We start from the raw sequence: 13,924 nt of genomic DNA, 5'->3' as shown, positions 1-13,924 counted from the left end.
TTTTAAAATCTCCCAACTTATACAGTAGGAGCGGGATTTGCATACATATCCAGGCAGCTTAGAATTCGGTGTACACAGCAAGACTATTTTATAATGTGTCCCCATATTTGTGCGTATGTTATAAAATGGCCGCATCCCTGAGTGCAGGCTGAGAAACATGCGCGCTTGTGCACACCGGTATGAAAGCTATTGTCTAAACATTTTTCCCATAGACACAAAATGAAAGAAAAACTTTAGTACACAGGAACCAATGGCTCCAGTAAGTCATGGTTTTCTTCACTGAATCTATAAACAGCAGAAGTGTGAGGCACACAACTGTAAATATTCCATGATATGGAAATGAATTAGCTTTTATTGTTGCAAAAAAGGAGGTGTTCCAGTTAAATAAATCAAACGATTCAACAATATTTCAAAATTATGTATACCAATATAGCCATATAGAGAGAGAGAAAGAGAGAGAGCGAGACTTTAACTCCCAGCTTTCAGTCACCCGTCAAGACCATGATTTACCAGACAGCTTCCTCGGGAAGGACTAGACTGGGAAGAATAGTGCAGATGCTTACAAGAACACCTAAACACATCTGTCAAAATGGTTTCTTTCTTCACTGAATGCCTTTTTCTTTGTGTAGTGGGACCAAAATAAAGATGTGGTGGACATGTATGTATTTAACCATAATTTTCTACATGACATGGTCTATAAGCCCCTTCAAGTTTGTAAGCGGACCAACTCATAGTCTATTTACATTTAGAATATACTATGCTGAAATGTTGTAGGTTTGGTGAGAAAGACACTCTTTTTTTTTTTAGAAACATATTCAGGAAAAAAAAAAATCTTGCATATTGTTTAAAAAATAATCAATAAATCATTTTAATTAAGAATGTCTCCAAGTCTGTCATCTTATCCAATGAGTAAATGAACAAAGTAAATGATGACAAAGCTGATATTTAAGACCGATACTCATGCCCTCGCAGCACTTCTGAAAACAAATTGTGATTGTGTAGGGGGGTTCAGCAGAGGCTGTGATTGTGTAGGGGGGGGTTCAGCAGAGGCTGTTTTTCAGACATGCAATGTCTACAATTCTGCAACACAAACCATAAAAGTGAGATATGACAATCTCATGACAAAATAGTCATCAACTTCAGGATTTCATTCTGGTTACAGTTTCGCATTGAGATCCTCAATTCACTGGAAGGCAATGTGGATGGTTCAATCTATAATCAGTTTAGTTTTACAAATAGTTAAAGTACATAAAGCAAACAGCAAATGACTAAGATTAAATTTCAGAAGACAAACCTGACAATTTATCAGCAATTACTATAAGACAAAGTTAATTTAGAAAAACATCAAGGCAGAAATGTTTTTATTTCTTACTCCCAAGTTACCAGTTTTTCTAAATGTTTCATTAAAAAGAAAAATGCCTTCTGTTGTCTATGTTTTTAAGAATACTAAATTGAAAAAACAGCAGAACTCCTGACATCCTAAACTTATATGAAACCTGCATTTGTTCAAAAAATAGCATTTTGATCCAGGCCCTAGCTGGGATCATCTTTGGCTTAGTGCAATGCCATAAAGATTTGAGTAAAACATTGGGATTTTCACTGGCTAAGAGAACCAAGCATATAACACAGCATAATTAAACTCTGGGGAATGCATACCACCTGTAATCTTTCTCTAAATTTCCCCTGTCAAGTAACACTTGGGCAAGACTGTACGAAAGCACCAGCAAATTGCATAGGTCTACCAACTGGCTACACATAAGGCATTGGAATGGTAGCCAGATAGGGTTATATAAAACAAGAAGATGACACATTGTGCCCCAATAATGAAAGAATGATAATCTATTGATAGTGACAAGCACACCAGATAATAACCCTGTCTCAGGGTTTTTAACTCCAGATTTTGAATGCTGTAAACAAGTCAGATTTCTAGAGTAAACAAAATATGCACATTGTTGTTCTTGGACCAAATGCATGCAAACATATCTGATGAATATTCACTGTGAACATCCTGAAAACTAGGCTGGATGCTAGCCTTCAAGGACTGGAGTTAAGAATCCCTGCTCTAGACTTCGGGTAGAGATCTACAATATAAATGGGCTCTGACCGACGGCCTGCAAATGTGCAGTAGAGAGCAGCTCTACCGCGCATGTGTGGACCATAGAGCTCTGCGCTACGTGCTGGGTGTCACAGAGGGGAGGAGGAAAGGGCAGACGAGCTGCTGCTCCAAGAAATGACTCAGCCCATTCCTCCGCCGCTGGGGAAGGGGGGAGGGAGTAGGGACTGCCGGACCATTACACACAGGAGGAGTAAAGGGCAGAAGAGTCGCCGAGCCAGTCTGTCCACCACCGGGGAAGAGGGAGGGGAGGGAGTTGGGACGGCCGGAGCAGAGCAAATGCAGTAGAGAGCGGCTGTGAAGAGATCCAAGCAGCTGCAGCATGCAGCAGCCAAATCGCAAAGAGCTGAACAGAGAACAGCTTGCCCTCCTCCCCCGCCCCCTGAGTCCCGCAGATATGGAGAAGCCAAGTAAATATCCCACAACTGCAGGGGGGGGGGGGGGGAGGCAGTGCTGGCAACCCACCCGTGGGTCTCAGCCACCACAGGAAGAGTTTACATGGGCATTGCTCCACCCCTATGCCCAGCAAAGCAGAGCGGCAAAAGTGAAAGCCAGAGCCCTGCTCCCTCCTCCCTCTCAAGCCCCCGATCGGATTTCTTAAAGGCACAGGTCTCCCAGAAAGATCAAAGCAAACCAAGCAATGTGTCCCAAATCTGTTGCAGTGCCTGCCGCCTGCCCTTCGTGGAGGGGTGGAGCGGAGTGTTTTCCTCACACTCCCAGACACAACAGGCGTGGGAACTTTGCAAGCTCTTGCGAGTGCAGAGCAAAGACTTAGGTGGAGAGGGGACAAAAATCTCGCCCATTTTAACTGTGTGAGAGAGAAGTGAGGTAATGTGTGCTGAAGGTGATTGTGAGTGCCAGAGAGAGAGGGAGACTAGGTGAGGGATTGTGTATGTGTGAGAGGGATTGGGCGTGCGTGCGTGAGGGACAGAGGGAGAGTGTATGTGCAAGAGAGAGAGAGGAAGCCTATGTAGGGGCTGTATGAGAGAGAGATTCTCTACCTCCCCCAGCTCTCCACTTATAGGTTAGAGTGGAAGGGGTTGAGTGTAGAGGGGAACAGGAGAGCTAATGGAGAGCAAAGGAGTTGGGGCCTGTAAGGATAGAGTGAAAGGGGTCTGAGCCTGTAAGGAAAGAGTGAAAGGGGTCTGAGCCAGTCCCTCCACCACCGGAGTAGGGGGGAGGGAGATGGGATGGCAGGACCATTACACCTCATGAGATCCCCCTCGGCCGCCGCTGCAGCTCCTACCACCACCACCGCCTCTGGCCCTTCGTGGTGCTGGGGGGAGGAGCGGAGCAGAGCAAAGACGTAGGAGGAGAGGGGACAAAAATCTTGCCTGTTTTAATGGGCTTAACGGCTTGTATGTACATAAAAAATTAGAAACCGTAAGAAAATATTTACTTCAGTCATTCAATATTTTAGTTAGAATAACAAGCACAGCATCAACCCTACAGAGGAAAGTTAGCATACCAGCAAACTCAGAACGTAGATACATATACTAATTATTAGTAGAACACTGTTCAGTTCATTTTGGAAAATCTATTTGTTTTAAATATTATGGCAAATTACTGCAGGGTAAAACTGCATAGGGTAATGCATTAGCAGGAAAGTGTTGTCTGGTTGTTCTCTACATACTTGTTTCCCTTGATAGGATCTTTCATTTTCAGAGAAAACAACTGTTTCCCTTGAAAATCTAGGATTTTATAAAAACTAGTATTCAGATTTAACTTATTTTCATCTTTACTTTGTAACACTGAACATGCAAAAGTTTGTTTTAGTCCCAAAGAAACTGTGAATAGCCAAGGCTCCCCCTGATGCTCTTCACTTCACCCCATCTCCTCCTTTGTCAGCAGTGGCAGACAGGACGAATGGCACTTTATATTTCTGTTGACCAAAATAAACCATAATACTTGCCCCAAAAAATAAAGGTTTATTTTTTCACAGATTTTCTCTAATTTCTGTTAAATACAATACTGATAAATTCCAGAGAAAAATAAAACAAAAAGTGAAAATTGAGCACTAACTGAGCATGAAAATAAGACCAAAATAAGTGCCAATATCACAATTTTTGGCAGCAGCAATGTCAATTTTTTTTTTAAATTGCTGTCCATACCATGGAACACAAACACTCAAATAACACAAAATTCAACAGTTAACACTGTGGATGATTTCAACACTACTATTTCCAATATTTCTTTAAGACTCTGTGAAATAATTGTAATCAGCATTTTTAATGACCTTCATAGTACGGGCTAATGCATTCCTTTAGCTCATTGTGCGACTAGGGCACTGCCAACGCTACTTAAATAATCATAGGACCCATATAATATATATTATTTTCTATGTTTTTTTCTATTAATTTTTGCATATGCACTTAAAACTCTTTGATATTCCTTATCTTATTTGTAGTTAACTCTCATGTCATGATAATGCCACTCACTGACCACTTGCTGATCGCTCTGAAATAGTCGAAACACCCTACATGTTCTGTGTTTTGGAAATAGCACTTCCTTCTTCAGGGGATTCTTTCCAACACTGCTCATATATTTTGCAAGACAGCGAAAGCTCACAAGCTTTGTGGCATTCTTCCTAGTTCCTGAAGTGCCTCAAGGATCTGTAGTGGGACTGGTGCTTCTTAAGGCAAAATTATACCTTACCTGATAATTTGATTTCCTGGACTCCTGCTAAACCAGTCAAACACTGTAGGTATTTCCTCTCTCTGTAGCTGGTGGAAATAGAGAACATGCCTCCACATTTTCCAGTGTGCCGTTGTGTGGACTATAAAGGAGGCATGGATGGAGGAAGCATTCGGTAGCATTCTGCCAAAGCTTGATCATAGCTCTACTACCTTAACCTGGTTGTGAACACCTAAGACAAATAGAATTACAACAAAAAAAAACTTCCCTGAGAGGATAAATTGAACTCTGTGGGCTGTGATGTTTACCACAACAATTGTGTTGTGTTCGGCAGTCTGCATGGCAGGCCCAGGGACCATCGTTGTTACCTCCAACCCCAAGGTTGACGAAACCTCTCCAGACACTGGGAAAAGCCCCCAAATAAACACACGGCAGGCTGCCATGCTCTGCCTGCTTCTGACGCCACTGCCTCCCCTGGGCCCCCCAAATCACAGTGAACCTAGATGATGTGGTAGGCCTGATTGACAAACTGAAGAGTAGTAAATCCCCTGGACAGATGGTATATACCTCAGAGTTCTGAAGGAACTTAAAAATGAAATTTCAGATCTATTAGTTAAAATTTGTAACCTATCATTAAAATCATCCATTGTACCTGAGGACTGGAGGGTGGCTAATGTAACCCCAATATTTAAAAAGGGCTCCAGGGGCGATCTGAGAAACCACAGACCAGTTAGCCTGACTTCAGTACCAGGAAAAATAGTGGAAAGTGTTCTAAAGATCAAAATCACAGAACATATAGAAAGAATGCAATACAAAACCCTATGTACCATACATAAATTAATACATAATGAAAAAGCTGAATGGGCTGAACACAGCCCTTCACGTACACGTCCCTCACAGAAACCTGAGATCAGCAAATAAAGCTTTACTAACCATTCCCTCAATTAAAACAGCAAGACTAACCCAAGTAAGGGAAAGAGCGCTTTCCTTAGCAGGACCTATACTATGGAACACCATGCCTGTCAAGATCCGCTTACAAAGAGACATCAAAACCTTCAGAAAAAATTTAAAAACATGGTTATTTAGACAAGCGTACAACAAAGAGAAAGAAGAGTAGAACACAAGGAAAATGGGAGGCGATCTGCAGAATACCCACGTACACTACCCTAATCTATACGGGTATGTATTTTATTTTTAAATATTTTCGCTCACCACCAAAGAATAAGATACTATAAGTTATCTATTTTAAATCTGTCACTGATAAGAATGGACATAATGTATCACACCCACCAATGAGTAATTATAACAAACTATGTTACCATAAATTGTTGGCACCTGTTTAGTGGATAGAAATCAAGATTTTTTTCCAACATTAATATTTGTGCCTTATTGTAAACCGTTGTGATGGTACCTAACTTAACGACGGTATAGAAAAGTTTTTAAATAAAATAAATAAATACATATGGTTTAATGGAACAAAGTCAGCATGGCTTTACCCAAGGCAAGTTGAACTGGTTAATAAATATGTAGATATAGGTGAACTGGTGGATGTGGTGTATTTGACATGGTTCCTCATGAGAGGTTTCTAAGAAAAGTGAAAAGTCATGGGATAGGTGGTGATGTCCTTTCAGGGATTACAAACTGGTTAAGCCAGGAAACAGAGAGTAGGATTAAATGGACAATTTTCTCAATGGAAAAGGGTATACAGTGGAGTGTCTCAAGGATCTGTGCTAGGACCCGTGCTTTTCAATATATTTATAAACGATCTGGAAAGGAATACTACGAAGCCCATTACCTGCTATTAATGAAGTTGACTTAGAAAATAGCCACTGCTATTACTAGCATCAGTAGCATGGGATATACTTAGTTTTTGGGTACTTGCCAGGCACTTGTAGCCTGGATTGGCCACTGTTGGAAACAGGATGCTGGGCTTGATGGACTCTTAGTCTGACCCAGTATGGCAATTTCTTATGTTCTTAAGGCATGCACTTGCCCAACCTTGCCCCTCTTAAAGGGCCCGCGGTGGGAAAAGGCCAGCATGCCCAATGACATCATCAGTAGCATGTGCCTATAAAAGGCCACTTCAGCAGCTTATCCTTGCCTCAGCAATAGATCAATTACCATTGGTATAGATAGTTGCCTCAACTTGTTCCTGTTCTTCGTTCTTGTATTCCTGGTCATTGTCTTGACAGTTCCTGATCTTTTTCTTGAGATCTTCATCTCCTTCCTTTGGTCAGTCTTCAGTTGTTCACTATATTCTCCTGCCACCTGTGCTGTTCCTTGCCTCCCTGCCTGCCTTTCCGTCCCATCAACCCTCAGATGGATCTTTGGTTTTGACCTTGGCGTGCTTGACACTTGACTACGACTGATCTCTGCCTGACACTTACTACTTCCCGATTCTTGACTACGATTCAACTCTGCCTGCCTCTGACCACTGACAGATTCTAGATCACGCCTGAATGCCGCTTGTCTTTACAATTGCTCATCTCCAACCACGCTGTACCTATCCGTGGCCTGCAACTCACCCATCTCCATGGACTTCACCTCATCAACAGAGGCCAGTGCCTAAGTCCTGCCGGCCTGGGTCAAGAGGGCTAAAACTAAGGGGAATGAGGTCTGGTATAGGTAAAGCTCCAGTTGGGCCTCTCCCACAGCCAGCTCCACCAGCCAACGGTAGGGACTTATAGGGCTCCTCCCTGCAGGTTGCACCAGTTCCACCACAGTCCAAAAGGGTCCACACCCGCAACGTATCGCATATAAGGTTGAGAGTTAACTTTGGCTTTCTTCTTGTCATGTTGAGCATAGCACTCTGATATGTGCATACTCAATTTTCCTTGTACATTGTTATTCCATTTTTTTTTTGCTCCTTTAACTAAAGAATTGTGAAAACAGAAAGGCAGACAAAAGGAAGAAAGGTACCACACAAATGTAGTGGTAAGAGCTAAGTAGATACACACCCCCTGGGGTAGGAGGACCTGAAAGAAAGAAAATGGGTGTAAACTCCTTTCATCTGTTTTACTTGCTTGGCTTTGTCATTTGGGACCTAGACTTGTCTAGCAGAAGTCCCGGAAAGCAAATTATCAGCTAAGATATAATTTTGCCTTACTTCTCCTCCTGTTAGATTAGTCAAACAATGTAGGGATGTAACATAGCTATTATTCCCTTAGGCGGGAAGACATAAGCACAGTCCCTAGTATACTTGTTCTGAAAGTTGTGTCTGCCTTGGCTTGCATGCCCAATCTGTAGTGCTTAATAAAGGAGTGTAGGGAGGACCATGTGGCCACCCTATAAATTTCTTCCAGGGTGGCTCAACACCTCCATGACACTGCTTAGGCTATCGTGGAGTGAGCCCTTAGCACTAGTGGTATTACGTTTGCTTTCAGGATGTAGGGCAACCCTATTGCTTCCTTAATCCACATAGCTCGCATAGACTTGGAAGCTGCCTCTCCTCTGCGAGAACTGCTATATAAAACAAACTGTCTGACTTCCTAAATGGATTTGTGACTAAGATACCTAAGTAGTATCCACCTCACATCCAGGCAGTTTAGCTCTGGATCTAACGTATTTGTTTATTCTCAGAGGCCGGTAAAGTAAAACTTTACTGGCCTTTGAGATAAAACTGAGACAAAATATTCGGTAAAAAAGAGGGAAGCAGGGAATAAGGTAATCAAATCCCTGGAGGTGGTTAGATATGGATCTCTGCAGGACAGAGTTTGCACTTCCAAAATCTGCTTTGCTGAGAGGATGGCCATGAGGAAAACCACATTCAAGGATGGATCCTTAAGTGATGCGGATTTAAGTGGCTCAAACAGCAAACCTGTTAAATACCGAGAATTAGGTTAAAGTCCCATAATGGCACCAAAGTGTGAAAGGGGGGTTGTATGCGTTTTACTTCCTTGAGGAACTGTACATCTGGGTGTATCACCATACATAAGCCACCCACCGTGACTCTGATAGAGTCCCTAAACTCCCCTTTACTTTTTGCAATTTTCTTGGAGCCGTTTGCAACTAGGATCAGAAAGGATAATGGGAATAAGAGGATCCAGGAGGGATCCTCTTATTCCCATTATCCAGTTTGTACTCTTAGGGGGGAACAATGTAGATGGATAGATTCAGCAAAGTTTCAGGTTTCAAGATTAATATTGAAAAGTCGGAAATACTAGACATTTCGCTTTCTGTGGCACAAATTAATACTGTGAAATGTACTTTCTCTTTTTAAATAGGCAAAGATTAGAATAAAATATTTGGGAGTATATAAAGGTAAGGCTAAAAAAAAGGCCATTCCAATTAAACTATTCATTTCTAATGGCCTCCATAGGAAAGGATTTGACAAAATGGGGCAAATATGAGTTCTCTTGTTTAGCAGGATCACACCAATTAAAATGAAGGAACTGCCTCAGCTTTGCTATTTGTTTCACACCCACCCAATCTATATTCCAAGTAAACTCCTTAACGTTTAACAGCAACACATTTTTTACTTCATATGGTGGTGTAGATCCATGAGAGTGTCCAGGGCAGATATGTACTAACTGAAAAGTATGGGTGGGTTAAGGGCACCGAAATTTAGCTGGCACTCTGCAGCATCACAACTAAGGGCTCTCACGGACTGGCATAGATAGAGAGAAAGGAAGCGGTGGGCAATTTTGGAACAAAATTTCATAGGGATATTGTCATTATGGTCATTGGCATGGCAATCAAAGCAGCCATGGTGGCCCATTCAGGAGATGTCCTCATATATCTTAAACACCTTGCGAGTCTGGAAACAGTGGCGAATTTGGATGGTAGGCAAGGGAGAATACTTTTATCAACTGGCCTTACTGCACAACAGACATTTCTCTCCTGTCATAGTGGTAGGTAAAGCTGATAAATGAGATGGTAAAGGGATGCAAAGAATGGAGCAGGTCTGGGAGTGGGGAAGAGGTTGTACCATTTGAGCATCTGATGGAACCTTTTGATTTCTCAATCAATGATAGATATTTTTATATGCAAATTAGGCACTTTCTGAGAGTTATCAATGGGCTTCGACAGGAAAAACCTTTTTTGAGGGTTTATGTGACCAAATAGACAAGAGAAGGGGGGTTATCTAAAAAATTTACAACTTATTTAATCAAGAGTTCGCAGATAACCCGAAACATCCAAAAGCATGGGAGAACGATTTGAAACTGGCCATATCAGATTTTGAGTTTGACAATTCATTATCAAACATGAGTTGAGGCTCCATTTCAGCCCTTCTATTGGAAAATAGGAATAAGGTGCTGCTAAAGTGGTACCTAATCCCAGAAAGGATACATACAATTTTCCTGACCGCAACAGATAAATGTTGAAGGGAGTGTGGTAAGAGGGGAACTTTCTACCACATTTGGGGTTGCGCCATGATTGCTCACTTTTGGGAAGAGTTGTTTGATTTGATTCGGAGAATTCTATGAGTGGAGGTAGTTTGCTCCCCACAGGGCTCTATGTAATATATATGAGTATGAGCAACCAACACCATATCAGCAGCTAACACAGTAGTTCTGTTTGTATGCCAGATGTGAAACAGCCAGATATTGGAGAAGATCAGTAGCTTCATCTCTGGAGGAAGTACATTGCATAGACAGAATCTACCATTTCATTAAGCTGGTGGCTATGAGATGGCATAAAATGACTACATTTGAGATGCTGGGGCAATCTGCCGTTAGTTTACCGTTTCCTGAAACTGGCAGATCCTGCGGCCCTTGATGTCAAAGGGAATGCTGGAGATCCAGAAACCTAGTTTTACTCTCACTACTATTATTGTCAATACTACTATTATTATCAGTCTTGCCACCCTTATGAAAATGGAGTGGGAAGGAAAAAACTGTAAAAAAAACAAAACAAAAGGGGTTTAAAAAATTGTTTCACTTGGAATGTACTGGTTTCGTTGCTGTTTGGGAGTAACTGGTGCTATTGCTTTGTAGATGACGTGCATAACAATACTTGTCAAATAATAAAAAAAAAAGATGGAGCCCATTCCATCGCAAGAGTCCCCTTTCTCCAGAAATTTACAAAATGAAAACCCTTCTTCCCTGCCCTATCATCTCATCCACACATTGAGACTCTGGAGCTTGGCCTGGTCTCTGGGGTCCTGCAAATGGAATGGGATGGATTTCTGAGAATGCTACCCTGGAGGTTCTGGATTTCAGCTTTCTACCTAACAGCCTAAATGTAGCATTCAGCACTTCCATCCTGCACTTTCCTATGTCATTGGTACCCACATGTATCATGACAGCTGGCTCCTCCCCAGCACACTCTAAATTCTTATCTAGATGGTGCATGAGATTCACTACCTTAGCACTAGGGAGGCAAGTTATAAAGCAATCCTCATACCCACAGCCACTCATCTATGTTCCTAATGATCAAATCACCCCCTACAACTGTCATTCTAAACTACTTCCTTCCTGGACACAGACCTCTGCAGAAATATCCTGAATGTGAGAGGATAAAGCATCACCTAGAGGGCAGCTCCTAGCTACAGGTTCATTTCCTGTCACACCAAGGTGATCCTGCCAGGTGACCTTGCTCTACTAATGCAGCATAAGGGCTGTTAAATTAAAGTTGGGATCATTTTACTATGTCTCTCAAGGTCTCCTCTGCATCCCTCTCTGTCTGGCTCAGCTCCTCTAGGTCTGCCACGCTTGCATCCAATGATTTATTATATTTATTAAAAATGTATAGACCCTCTATCAACATTTTTAAGCAGTTTCCATAAAAACACTCATAAATATAGCAAATTTAAAACAATAAAATGATACAAACATGTTAACACAAAAATAAACCCATGAATGACAGAGGGACAATTGTACATAGCCTGCAATAGTTGCTTTCTTAACCACTGTTACTATTTTAAGAATTAAAAACTTGCTGAAATAAAACAGCCTTCAACATCTTCCAAAATTTATTTATTTATTTAACATTTTTCTATACCGACCTTCATGGTTAAATACCATATCAGGTCGGTTTACATCGAACAGGGGTAAATAACTAAGGTAAAGGAAAAACAAAGTTACATTAAACGAGGACCGTGAACTTGGAAGCTTAGGTAGCTGGAAGAAAAAGATTAAGTTAAGTTAAAGGGAGACATAACAAATTCCAGACTAGGGTTAGTCCAGACTAGAGTTAATCCACATTTTAAGAGTCGGTATCCATGCCGTCCAGGTAATCAGAGGAGGGGAGGTTCCATTGTTAATATTAATGTTAATGAATGTTAATGTTAATGTAAAATGTTAATGAAGTCTCCTCTTTTATGCTTTTCGGCAGAGCATTGCAAATGATTAGCCTTATATACAAAAGAGAGTGATATATATGATTTCATATAAAGGATTTGAGTTCAAAGAGTGGAAGTTGCCCATTACCAGTGTTCCATGGTGTTCAAAGTCCACTGTGCTCTTTGTTGTTCTAAGTCAACTGTGCAGGAAAGACTTGATTATACTATAGAGTGAAAGCTGTATTTTCCCTTTCCAGTTAGGAAAGAAATCATCTTGCTCCTAGTTTACTATACCAGCTGATCAACCACATTTTAAAGAACCCAAGTAGCAAGGCATGAGTATGGAACTTACCATCAAGCAAGCATTATAGATTAAAAGGCAAGATAAGAAATATAAGAAAATGCCATACTTGGTCAGACCAAGGGTCCATCAAGCCCAGCATCCTGTTTCCAACAGTGGCCAATCCAGGCCATAAGAATCTGGCAAGTACCCAAAAACTAAGTCTATTCCATGTTACCATTGCTAATGGCAGTGGCTATTCTCTAAGTGAACTTAATAGCAGGTAATAGACTTCTCCTCCAAGAACTTATCCAATCCTTTTTTAAACACAGCTATACTAACTGCACTAACCACATCCTCTGGCAACAAATTCCAGAGTTTAATTGTGCGTTGAGTAAAAAAGAACTTTCTCCGAATAGTTTTAAATGTGCCCCATGCTAACTTCAAGGAGTGCCCCCTAGTCTTTCTACTATCTGAAAGAGTAAATAACCGATTCACATCTACCCGTTCTAGACCTCTCAGGATTTTAAACAACTCTATCATATCCCCCCTCATTCGTCTCTTCTCCAAGCTGAAAAGTCCTAACCTCTTTAGTCTTTCCTCATAGGGGAGTTGTTCCATTCCCCTTATCATTTTGGTAGCCCTTCTCTGTACCTTCTCCATCGCAATTATATCTTTTTTGAGATACGGCGACCAGAATTGTACACAGTATTCAAGGTGCGGTCTCACCATGGAGCGATACAGAGGCATTATGACATTTTCCGTTTTATTCACCATTCCCTTTCTAATAATTCCCAACATTCTGTTTGCTTTTTTGACTGCCGCAGCACACTGTACCGATGATTTCAATGTGTTATCCACTATGACACCTAGATCTCTTTCTTGGGTTGTAGCACCTAATATGGAACCCAACATTGTGTAATTATAGCATGGGTTATTTTTCCCTATATGCATCACCTTGCACTTATCCACATTAAATTTCATCTGCCATTTGGATGCCCAATTTTCCAGTCTCACAAGGTCTTCCTGCAATTTATCACAATCTGCTTGTGATTTAACTACTCTGAACAATTTTGTGTCATCTGCAAATCTGATTATCTCACTCATCGTATTTCTTTCCAGATCATTTATAAATATATTGAAAAGTAAGGGTCCCAATACAGATCCCTGAGGCACTCCACTGTCCACTCCCTTCCACTGAGAAAATTGCCCATTTAATCCTACTCTTTGTTTCCTGTCTTTTAGCCAGTTCGCAATCCACGAAAGGACATCGCCACCTATCCCATGACTTTTTACTTTTCCTAGAAGCCTCTCATTAGGAACTTTGTCAAACGCCTTCTGAAAATCCAAGTATACTATATCTACCGGTTCACCTTTATCCACATGTTTATTAATGCCTTCAAAAAAGTGAAGCAGATTTGTGAGGCAAGACTTGTCCTGGGTAAAGCCATGCTGACTTTGTTCCATTAAACCCTGTCTTTCTATATGTTCTGTGATTTTGATGTTTAGAACACTTTCCACTATTTTTCCTGGCACTGAAGTCAGGCTAACCGGTCTGTAGTTTCCCGGATCGCCCCTAGAGCCCTTCTTAAATATTGGGGTTACATTTGCTATCCTCCAGTCTTCAGGTACAATGGATGATTTTAATGAGAAGTTACAAATTTTTACTAATAGG

The 13,924-nt window shown here is 41.2% G+C and overlaps 1 protein-coding gene across 1 annotated transcript in view; it reads right to left on the bottom strand.

Annotated features, from left to right (window-relative positions):
- PARD3B (par-3 family cell polarity regulator beta) overlaps positions 1–13,924 on the bottom strand; it is a 2,091,605-nt gene that overhangs the window by 950,640 nt on the left and 1,127,041 nt on the right.

This window comes from Rhinatrema bivittatum, chromosome 6 (genome assembly GCF_901001135.1).
Source record: "Rhinatrema bivittatum chromosome 6, aRhiBiv1.1, whole genome shotgun sequence".
Lineage (NCBI taxonomy): Eukaryota > Metazoa > Chordata > Amphibia > Gymnophiona > Rhinatrematidae > Rhinatrema > Rhinatrema bivittatum.
Note: the sequence above shows the minus strand (reverse complement) of the source record. Positions and strands in the feature narration are given on the sequence as shown.